The sequence below is a fragment of the Colius striatus genome, chromosome 7 (genome assembly GCF_028858725.1).
Source record: "Colius striatus isolate bColStr4 chromosome 7, bColStr4.1.hap1, whole genome shotgun sequence".
Taxonomy (NCBI): domain Eukaryota; kingdom Metazoa; phylum Chordata; class Aves; order Coliiformes; family Coliidae; genus Colius; species Colius striatus.
In genome coordinates, this window is record NC_084765.1 from 11,778,925 (window position 1) to 11,790,809 (window position 11,885).

An 11,885-nucleotide genomic window follows, 5' to 3' on the forward strand; every position below is an offset into this window, starting at 1 on the left:
TAGATTTCAAAGCTAAATTCCAGCTAAGTTTCTCTGACTTCAATTAGATATCAACAAGATCATCTGAGGGAAAAGATAGGTAGTAGTTGGGAGCTAAGGAGGATACACAACTTCTGAAGCTGTTTTTGTAGATGAGAACCAAGAAGTGAGAGGTGGAGAGATTAGGTTTTTTTTGAGAAATGCTACCCCCTTGTCTGTTCCTGTCCTTTAGTAAGTTTCTGAAAGTCTGCTTTAGTGTGCAGTTATGTGCATTTTCATGACACCATTTAGTAGATTGGTAGCATTTAGCCTAAGTAGAATTTGTAGAAGTTTATGTTAGAATACTTAATGGTAGGAACGTGGTATTTGGATGGCTTTGCTAGGAAAAGTGTTTACTGTGGTGGGAATACTTACTGTGGAGATAAGAAATTGCAGCATTCAAATCCATTGTAAAATACCTAGCTTCACTTGCTCCATTTTCATTGCAGGTGTCTGAAAGATAGATTTGCGATAACTTCTTCCTGCACAGGATGTAATTTGTATCTGTAAATTTGATCTCACAGTACTCTTCTGCTGTAGAAAAGTCCTTTTTAGGTTAAGGAGAAAAGACATGCAGGTGTTTTTTTCCAGAGCACATAGGGTAGTGTCTGAGGGTCATAGAGTATTTTACTGCTTTTGGAGAGTGTTTGAGATAGTTACCAATTTAATGGAAGCAGCAACATTGATTTATGGTTGTGCTGTGGGTGTTTGTAAGTTAGTGTTCTTGATCTTGATTGTAACACCTAGGATAATTATGTCAGTACAGAGGTATTCCAGAGGCAGTCTCATCCTGAGGCAACGCTTATTAAATTTGTTAGGAAAGCCGGTGAGGGAATCCAGGTTCCTGGTATAGATTATAGAGATGTCAGTTATTTTAGGTATAACATAGATGCTCTGTTCCTAGGTAGTCTGTGCTGAGATATCTGTCCTTTCTGCCAACATTCCTCCCTTACTGATGCACCTGGTTGTCTGTCACAGGAGAATGACTTTTCCACAGTGTTTCTCATTAAAAGTTGTGAGTTCACTTTAGCTGGAAAGAAATAAGACTATCTTTTTATACACTGATATTTGGGTAGGAAATGAAGCATACTTGAATATTTTTCCTTGTTTGTTTATCAGCCTACTCTTGCTTCTGATGGAGTTAGCAAGAGCAGCAATGGTTCTTGCATCTCAGTACTTGCTCATTATTTCACTATATCCTGCTCTAGGAAAATATGTCGGTACCGTTTCATTTTTTACAGAAGTCTTCTGAGAGTTTCTTGATGTAGTGCAGGTATGGGGCAAACAGGGATGTCATCATTTTCCCTATGGGAAATTTGCAGTGAAGATATTGTAAAATAGTCAAATCAGACTAGTTTGGATTGTATGTCTGAAATGGTGAGAATTGCTCCTGTGGGTGTTATAAACTTAGCTGGTTGCCAGGTCTTGTGCTGCCACCTGCACTGGGCTGAACTTGTGTTGAACTTGTGAATGAACAACTGCACTGCTCCAGTAGTCTGACAAATGCTGAATTGCATTCATAGAAACTCATAGAACTTAGTCTGGTTTTATATTTGACCCAGCAAATGTCAGTGTAGAGCCACCATGAAAAAGCTGCAGAAGAGTGCTATCTTCAGACACTGAAAGTGAAACAAACGGCCTTGTAATAGGAAAGATGGGATATTGGAGTGATGTGATATTTTATATGGTCATTTCTGGATTGTATGGTAATTTATGGATCTGTGTGTTCATTCTATAAGTAATTACACTTTTGCTGTTTCCTACACTTGCAATGTTTCTTGCATCAGAATTAAACCAGACCTGAATTCAAGTCAAGGAAACAGTTTATACACAAGTCTATAGCATACTGCATAGTCTGTGGTGCATAGTGCAACACTGCTGAATTTACAGGTCACTGGGCAAAGCTAAGTGGTTTTCTCCTGCAGCCAAACAGCAAATGGAAAACACTAATAATGAAAACATTAATAGAAGAGGATGATAGCTATATAACCAGCAGACTATGCAAAAGTGTTCTGTAAATCATAGAAATTAAACAAAAACCTTACAGGATATTTTATTCTACAGCATAAAGAAACAATATCTAGATCTCAGTGATAAAGAGAAAATCAATTAAAAATGCATCCTTACATCCTACCTAAACTCTGTGCTGTCCTACACATAATTGTAAATACCTCAAGCCTCTGCAGTGCAGTATATTAACATGTACAGGTGGCCTTCAGTTTATGAGAAATAACATTAAAAAATTCAGTACTTTAAGCAAACATTGGCCACTAATCTCTTTTTTTTTTTTTTTCCCATAGTCTCTGAGGGCTTTAGAGACATTGGTAAACTGGTTCTCATCCATGTTTGTGATGTACTTATAAATATTTCCCATTCATAACGGTGAGAAACAGCATGATAAGCTAATGGAACAAGTAAGCAGCAGAGATGGAAATTGAATATAGCTCTTGGACCTGGCTGTAGTATTATCATCTAGTGTTAAATGAAAGTATTGTGAGACACTTCAGGTTTGGGATAAACAGCTAAAACCATTCAAAGGAGGGTATTTGGCTCTGGCAGCATGCTGGAAATGGTCAACATCTCCAGCCCTGGAGTGGTACTGGGAACCACACAAACCATTTCTTACCTACAGGGAAGTTTTATCCAGAGAAGAGGAGTGAGTCAATGCTCAATCCACTGCTGCAAGCTTTTCAGCACAGGAGCAGTTGCAGTGGCCTGGGCAATGGCGATACTCTAACGATAATCTCTGGCTCTAGTGGTTGGATTTTCTCCAGAGAGTGAAATTCATAAAGACTTCCCAGAAGTAATGTTCCATACCATTTGAGGAAAATTACAGTCTTCATCTTTATGTTTGATCTTTTAAGTGCCACAAAATTCTCTGCAGTGCTAGCACTACTGTTTGGCATGAGTCTGCTGCACAAGGAAATCACAGCAGTGGTCTTCCGAGACAACAGTCTCACTACTTGATGGTAGCTCTTGCATCATCTTCAAAGCTGTCTTCCCACACTGCTGATGCTGTGTTGTGTTGTGTTGCATCATGCCAGCCTGAGAACCTTGACATGGAGTCTGCCATCCCTGGGGACAAGGGGGAGGCAGCCTGCTGTGGGTATATGCTGCAAAGGCAGGAGCACCCCAGAGACATTTAGCCCCTGAGCTGGAAAAAGTGCTGCTCCATAACGCCCTTCATCTGCTATCTAAATGACTCATATAGCAGAAAGATATTTAATGGAAAGATAATATGTATTTTCCTTTCATTGGGAAATACTGTAAATATTTATAGCCACAGAACTCATCGTTTTACTCTGGCTAAAGAAGGGATGATACCTGCAGAATTAGTCTGATTCTGCATTTATTGGATTTTATTGCTTCCAAATAATGTATATTCACTTTACAAAGAACTTTATATTGATTGCCTCTCCTCTTCCCAGCTGTCAGTCCTATAATGCTCATCTCATTTTGAGTTAAGTTCTCCTGCTTTATAATTCAGCGGCTTGTAATTAAATGATTAGCTAATCAAATTGTTCCCTCAAGAGTACCTGTGTAAATGTATTGAAGACTGATTGATTTTACTGAAGTCACTCAGAGATAGTTTAGCTTTCAAATTCACCACTAGGAAGGATGAAAAGCAAGGAGGAACAGAATTCATGAGGAAAAGGCTCTCTGAGCTGGAGGTAGGAGGACTCTGTTAATGCCGTGAAGAAGCCAGTCAGGACTCAATAGCCATGTGGCTATTAAGCAGAGATTCTTTATTGCAGCACTGGGGAACACGGGGGATTTCTCCACCAAATGTGCCCCCCTCAACCTTTGGATTTTCAGTTTATATTTATAGCAAACACGAATATTCATTATATTTCCAGGAAAGGGCCCACCCATAGTCCTGTCTTGGTCCACCCAAGTTATGTCTCTGTCATGTTTCCTTCGATGTTCTTTTGCTTCCTTCAGTCGTCATTAGGGATCACTGTTGGATTAAGATCTTTCCTTGCAATGTATCTTTTACTCCTGGTTCCTTGGATAGGATGAAAACTGGCTAAAAGCTCTGCCATCCCAAATAACGGTTTTGTTTAGAGCTAGGCAGGCCTTGTAATTATCAGTGGTATACAATGTCCAAAAATCTAAGTGTAGAACTAATGTAATAGCTTCTCCATAATAATTTTGTTTAGGTACATACCAGCCGTGAAACCATCAGCGCTAAGCAATAGTTATGTTACAATAAATAGTTGTGTCTTTCTAATAGCTCAGTCTGTGGGCTTACAAAACTAGCAATTTCATAAATCTATATGTGTGATTCTGTAACTAATATTGTAAATTTTAATAAGCAAGCTTCCATAACCTAAACTTACCTACCTATGAATGCCTGTCTTTTAATGTTGCACGTGTTTTCTTGTAATTCCTGTGGGGGGGGGAAAAAAATGATTCTGAAACTAGAAATCCAAAATCACATGGACTTTTGGGTTCATATAACTACCTGTCAAAACTGCAGGTGAGATTTTAAAATGCATCAAGAAAATTGAGTGCTTTCTCCTTTGGTTTACCCTGTCTCATCATATGGGAAGAAAAGGAGAACTGCTTTAAAGGAATGCTGTGGCAATAATATGGGGGTGGCATTGCAAACATTATTATTATTGTTTTTTTCAGAGAAGTTAAGTTCTGTGTCTATCTGTCCCCACTGATTTGAGCAAAAGTACTTCTGCAGCTCATACAAAAAGACAAAATGCTTCCACAGTTGTAAAGGGGTAGAAGGAGATGAAGATAACTTTTTTTTATTTCTCCCTCAATTACTCTGTGCAACCAAATGGGTGTTTTGTCAGAAGCATTTAGGTACTGGTCACTTCCAGAAGTGTTGGCACATACCTGGGTGAGTCAGTAAACTTTAATGATGCAGCAAAGTTCAGGTTTTCCTAATATTCCCTTTAGACCAAATGACCCAGTAAGGCAACCTGCTTCTCTCCAAGTAAGGGCAGATTCACCTCCCCGACGTAAAGCAACGCAGGGCTTTGGCACATGGGCTGCTGGGCTCATTGTAAGGCAGGAAGCGGAGCTTTTACTTCTAAAACAAGGCAGTTGGCTCCCTCTGCTGATTTGCAGCACAGTTTTAGTTTTAACCAACGAACACCCCTTTGAGCCACGGACGTTTCAGTATAATTGTGCTTTATGGTTTTAATGTGGATTCTTTCCCTGTCAAGTAGCTATGAAGCTATGTGTTCCCCTTTAACACCCGTACAGGCCTTTACAAAGATGAATATATGTATTTATAACTGAGAATCAAAATGTAATGTGACAGGAACATTTTAGGTAAGACCTCCATAAAACTGTAATTACACCTCTCTGTTTCCCTTAAGTATCCAGTAGAAAGCAGCGCTTATCTATCTCTTGATAGCTCGCTCTCAATCTAGTATTATGGGGGAAAAGGGAAATTAATTTTCCCCTTGATTTTCTTTCTAGATAAAAATAGTACTTAAATTCAAATATATGAGAAATACCAAGCTGAAAACGTTTGCCAAAGAAGTTTTATTTGTGTATTGATAGCATCAAACCAGCAGATTTCCAAAAGTCTCTCTAACCCTTATGGACTGAATAAGGAAAAGACAGAACAGCCACATTTCTAGTAAAGCTTTGGCTATATAAATAGATATTAACAATAAGCAAATACACTCTATTTCTTAAGAATATGTACAGTTGTATCCAAGCTATTGCTCAGGTTTGCAAAGAGCTGTAAACTGAATTTTCATTGAGAAGATACACAAACAAGCAATAGTGTTGTGGCCTGGCTGTCATTTGGTTATTAGATCATATTCTCAACTGGAGTAAACTGATGAGACATGTCAGTGGAGGGCTACGAAAAGCATTTCCACTGTGGCAGGACTGATATACTGACTCTGAAATGGATACATTTCTGTAATCAAAAAAGAAACTGATTTGAGACATTGTCAAAGAAAAAAAAAAGTATTTGTCTGCTTGCAAGGTTTTTACCACTTGTAATCATTTTAGATACATTAGTTCTAGTGTGTTTGATATTGCATACCTTTAAAAGGGTTGCCCGTAAGAATTTGGCAAACTGAGTGCAACCAATTTACCTAAAGCTAAGCTCCTCATGCCTTTTGAAGTATCCTCATGTACTTTATCACTTGGAAATCACTGTGAAGTCTCAGTGATTTCTGAGCTCATTTGAAGGTACTTGAGAGTTTCCATGGCCAAATGAAGATGACTCATTGTAGACACCTATGTGAATCCTTCCCAAAGGGATCTTGCATGTGCTCTGTACCCACGTGTACCTTCCACGTTGCACAGGCCGGTGAGGGCGGCTGACCGACGCTTCAGCTACCAGAGGGCTGAGCATCGTACGGGATGTTGTGAACTTGCAGCAGCAGTGGTTTCCCAGAGACGATCACGTTGAACTTGCGATTCCAGCCGCAGTTGCCGGTGCCCGCTGTGCGAGGTTCGCGGGTGGATGTCCCGCGGGCTGCTGCAGGGTACCGGTACCAGTAGATGGAGCTGCAGGATCCCCGCACTCGGGAGATGTTAAAATTGATGCCGGAGGTGCACGCCGAGGTTTTGCCGTCTTCGCGTGCTGCTGCTATTTGCCCTTTGCTGTGACATTTTTTCCCCCACTGAATGAACCTGCATTGAGAAATTAATACAAGTGGAGCACTTTACATGATTTGAGAAGTCAGGTTGTCTAAAGAAATTTAGATAAGTAGTTACTGCTGCGTGTGTCTGTCCAAATAATGCTTCCCGAATTTCACCTATTGTCAGTGACACTGTAGCTCTTAATGTCACATTGCCACTGTCATGGCAATTAGTTAAAAGTACAAGTACTTGATAAGCTTATTATACTCTGAAGGAAATAAGAATTTCAGTGCATCTGTGCATGAGCTCTTACTGGAATCACCGGGTGGTAAAAGATGTCTCTGGGCACTGTTTCTTCTCGTGATGCTATTGGGGTGGTGGGTGGCAGCTGCTGGCACTTTATCTACTGTGTATTTAATGCCATACCTATCTGAGATAAAAATAACTTTCTGCAGGCCCTAAGGAGAGAAGCAGGTATACAAACATATCACAATATAAATATTTAGATAAATAGCAAGGATATCTAAAGCCATATCTAAAGCTTTCCCATGGACTTTCTGTTAGTACACACTTATGCTGGATTCTGTTCAAAGCACAGCTAAGTAGCACAGAGCAGTGAGAGCTTTCTAAAATCCTCCTTTCAGATAAAAAGTTTAGATGTCACATGTCAAACGTGATGTGACCTCAAGGGTTTCAACCCAGTCTTTAACAGGCATTTCTCACCCTTGAAAAAACTTCTGGCTTTTGAAACAATGCTTCCTTTCAAGAACTTGGGCTTAATATTGTGGCATGAAGGTCAAGATTTTCTTGTACTGATTGAGCGGAGCACAGCAGTTTTCACAGTGTTTCCTTTCCTCATATGTGGCTCTTGTACTTAACATTTTGAACAAAAAAAAATGAAACATAGCATGAGAAAGTGTCATTTTCTGTGTGAGGCTTTGATGTGTTTTGTCTTTTAGCCTCGCTATTGTTGTTGTATTGTCGTAATACTGAATGCTTATTCCCTTATTAACTGATGCCCTTTATTTGACAGGACTATTTATTTTTGCTGGTCTTAAGTTTCCTGGCAAGCTACACAGACAATTTCAACTTGAACTTTTCAGTGGAAGGAGCACAGAGACAATTCAGTGTGTCTCCTCTGTACAGGCTACCAATGGAATAAACAAACGATGGACATGTAGGAGGCTGCGAACAAGCCAGGTCAGCTCAACCCAGACACAATGAAGGTAAATTACAGCACAGGCAGGCTGGGAGCAACCACCAGAAGGGCTGGAAAAGGTTATAGTAAAACCTCTCAGATCTGAATAGAGGGATTACTTCTGGTTATAAAAAGCATCTGCATATTGTACATGTGTAATTACTTCAGAAGAGCAATTCTGCTTTAACTGACTCAAAAATACAGTTAGCCACTCAGACAGCTGGCTAGGGACAATGGGGCAAAACCCCCTGAAAACAGCCCTTGTTAGATTAGATTAAAAATTTTTGGTTTGACTTCTTGCTCTTATCCCAAGTAACTGTCGGGTGACTGTGTGAGTTGGCTCTTGGCCTGCTTTGCTGGAGTGGGTGAACATACCAGAAATAATGCACTTGTTGGGTAACTGTGGACTGGAACATGAATCTGCAATGGAGATACCTTAGACCAGTCTGAGTTGTTCTTGATTCACAAGCCACAGTGATCAAATAAGCAATTTTTCTTCTCTATCTGGCATGCTGTGTATGACCTCTCCTACTAGAAGTGTTTTTTCTTGGACATGCCCAAGTCACTCATTGTCACCTTGGGCTCCACTTGCTGTGATGAATTTTACTTTTTCTCAGACTGAAAGTGAAGTAATCTGGGAAGGATGCCTGATAGGACAGGTGAGAGAGATGGTTTAAGTAATGGAGCTCTTCCCAAACTCCTAGGGATGGCAATTATTGAGGAATTTAAATACCTCTAATGCATTCTGCTACTGTAGCTCCAACAAAAGCCTGGGAAACAGAGGGTCTCACAGAGCAGGGAGGGACCACTCTTGGGCCTTATGTGGTGGGAGAAGGTTTGGTAAAGGTGTTTTCTGGCCACTGGGCACAGAGCAGTTGAGCCAGAGACTAGGGTCTGACTTTGAGGACAGTGTGTGCCAAGGGAAATGAATGAAGGTAAAAAGCGTCTCGAGAGTCAGGATTTTTAATATTTTCCCTCCTGAATTAACTACATGATTGTCACTAAAGTGTAAATCACTAACTCCTTACTAACTTGATTTTCCTTTCTATGCTTTGCCCAGATAGTAAGCAATAGAATGAACTTTGCCATCAAACTGTGTTAAGTCACACTTTTTACAAATTCATATTAAAATTACTTTTGCTAATACATTTGATGGTGTTTCTCTAAGTGATGTAAACCACTCATTCCACGATATTGCTGCAGGCCTTATGGAGCCACACAGCAGCAGAGCTCAAGTGTGAGAACTCAGCACTCCCTCTAATAGCAACTTCTGCCCCTTCACCTGCTGCTGGAGGTGCCCAGACCTTCCTTCTGTGCCCTAGTGTGGGTCTGTCACTGCTGAGGTGCCATCCAAGGATTATGTTATGTTATTCATTTTAAATGAATTGAAAACCACAAAGTTAGTTGATCTTAAAATGAGTAAATTTTAATTATCTAGATTTTCTGGCTCACCAGCTGAAGAATTTGGCATTGTCTCATATTTAACTCTGTGTCTGTTTTCATTATGAGTTTACAATAAAGTCTAGCATTTAATTTTGATGTTAAGAGTATTCTTAGGTAAGGTATGTTGCTACCTTTCTCTGTTTGCTTATAATCAGTTTATCCAAAGATTACAGAAAAGGTCATTTAAGAGTAAGTGAATTGAGATACAGTGTATTGACGATATGAAATGCCAGTTTACTAAATCAGGCCAGAAACACATTCTTCAGCTTTACTGCTACTTTTTTCCTCTTTCTTGATAATGTAGCTATGTCCTGGTTATTTCTCAGTACAAACATTCAAATTCTTTGTTCAACTCTACTTCACAATTGCATAGATCCTGATCCTATAAAGGCCTTACATACTTCACAGAGAAGCTTTGTTTTGTTTTGTATTATTCATTTAACCACGGAAGTAATGCTTTGCAGTCAGTTTATTTTGATAGTCTAAAAGCAATAAACAGTGTCCTTGTCAGGGGTAAGGTGCAAAGGTTAGCTGTAGAGTCTTGCTTCTGTTGCCATAGCTGTTTTGTGGTTATGTATTTCATTTGCCAGGACTCTGATATTATACGTAATTCTGGAGAGGGGAAAAAAAAGTCAGTTAATTAAAGGCAAATATTTTGATTTATGTACTAATGTCATGCAGAAGGCATACAGTGAGAAGGTGGGATTGCATCTGAATGTTTTCCAAGATTGAAAATGTGGCAGAAACATGATCCCTAAAAAATGAGTTACTCTTCCTAAAATACATTATTTGACGAAGACACGGAACATGTGGGGATTTGTGTTGGTATGGCAGTGATTTTAAACCTCCGTCGGCTTCCTCTAGACCCTCGTGCCTATTAACTTATTTCATGTTTAGTAGGGCTTAGAGAATGCTCAGGGTGTTTAAAATATTAGGTGATTTTAAAAAAATGTAGGTAAAAGAAAACATAATTATTAGTTATAGATAGATTACAGCAAAGACTTTTTGAGAGCTTTCCAGGAGGACACACATGCTCAGACGTGTCTGATCTATTTCCACCCATGTCTCCTCACAGTCTTTTTTCCTGATTCATTTGGGAAGCTTCCTTATCTGTGCATTGCTCAGTAAGGGGTATGCCATCTGCATATTATTGTAAATTAGAGGATTCATCCATCTACTATCTTAGATGAGTATGGCTTTCCTTCAGGAATTTGTTAAATTGTATAAATTTAATTCTCATATCCCTTCTGGAATATTGAACAAAACTCATTTTATGACTGCAGGGTTTGAAAGCAGAAGGGGCAGTAAACGAATATAATTAATCATTGTGTCATTGCTACAGAATAATGGACTAATTCTATTCCTAATTTCCAGTTACTTATCATTTTAAATCTCACAGGGAAAGCAGCACTGTATAGAAAACTACGAGGAACAACCAATTAAAAAAAAGTGTTTTGTTTCACCATCTTAAGCAATTGTAACAAAACTGAGGAAAGCCTGGTTGTGATTTATTAGTTACATTTGTTCTTTGAGTTTTCACACACAGTTAGCTACTCACACTGCTTCACATGGAAAAAAATAATGAATTTTCCAATAGCGACATATTTTGTGCATCAAATTTGCATTTAAAAAAACCACTTAGGTATACAGAATAGTTGTCTCGAGTTAAAAAGAGCTAAACAAGATATCTAAATTCTTAGTTAACAAGTTTTTTTTTTCACATCAAGTGTGAAAAAGTTCAAAATTCTTCCAAAAATTCAATTGTAAGCCGACACGCTCCTCATTTGGGCCACTTAACTAAACACTTATGTTTTACTTGCAAGACTGTTTCAAATGTTTATTTCACAGCCAAGTTAAACTCTTCCATTATAGATTGCTGAGTATTTTCTTTACCAACTCATCGTTTTTAAATGTATCTACTGTTTGCTGCTAGTTTTGGTGTGATACTGTGAGATCTACTAAATCTTTGAAGGTTCAAGTTTAGACTGGCACAATAAAGATGATCACAATAATGATATCTCCCACTGGAACTGGAATTTAGATATTTCTAGAGAGAATCAGGCCTTTTCTTCTAGAGGGAAGGGGACAATATCTTACAAGCAGTGGGTGAGGAAGCTGGGGGTGTTTAGCATAGAGAAGAGGAGGCTGAGAGGAGATATCACTATTTTCAGCTATCTGAAAGGGAATTGTAGTGAGATGGGGGTTGATCTCTCCAGTAACGGATGATAGAACACGAGGAAATGGATTTAAGTTGCACCAGGGGCAGTTTAGATTGGACATCTTTCACTGAAAGAATTGTTAAGCATTGGAACGGGCTGCCCAGGGAGGTGGTGGAATGTGTCACGAATTTGTGTGTCATCCTTGCGCAGGGACCATGCTAATCTTCTCTGTATCATTCCAATTTTAGTAATAAAACATTTGAAACCATCTCCCACATCATCCTTAATACAAAACTGAGAAAGTGTGGGCTGGATGATCAGGTAGTGAGGTGAATTGTTAACTGGTTGAAGGAAAGAAGGCAGAGAGTTGTGATCAATGGGGCAGGGTCTAGTTGGAGGCCTGTATCTAGTCGAGTCCCTCAGGGGTTGGCGCTGGGACCAGTACTGTTCAATATATTCATTAATGATCTTGATGAGGGAACAGAGGGCACTGTCAGAAA

General features: G+C 39.3%; 1 non-coding gene across 1 annotated transcript; it reads right to left on the reverse strand.

Annotated features, from left to right (window-relative positions):
• Positions 1–11,550: 11,550 nt before the first annotated feature.
• On the reverse strand, positions 11,551–11,656 carry LOC133625887 (U6 spliceosomal RNA). Its single transcript, XR_009819136.1, has one exon. It is a non-coding gene; the product is annotated as a U6 spliceosomal RNA (small nuclear RNA).
• Between the last annotated feature and the right edge of the window lie 229 nt (positions 11,657–11,885).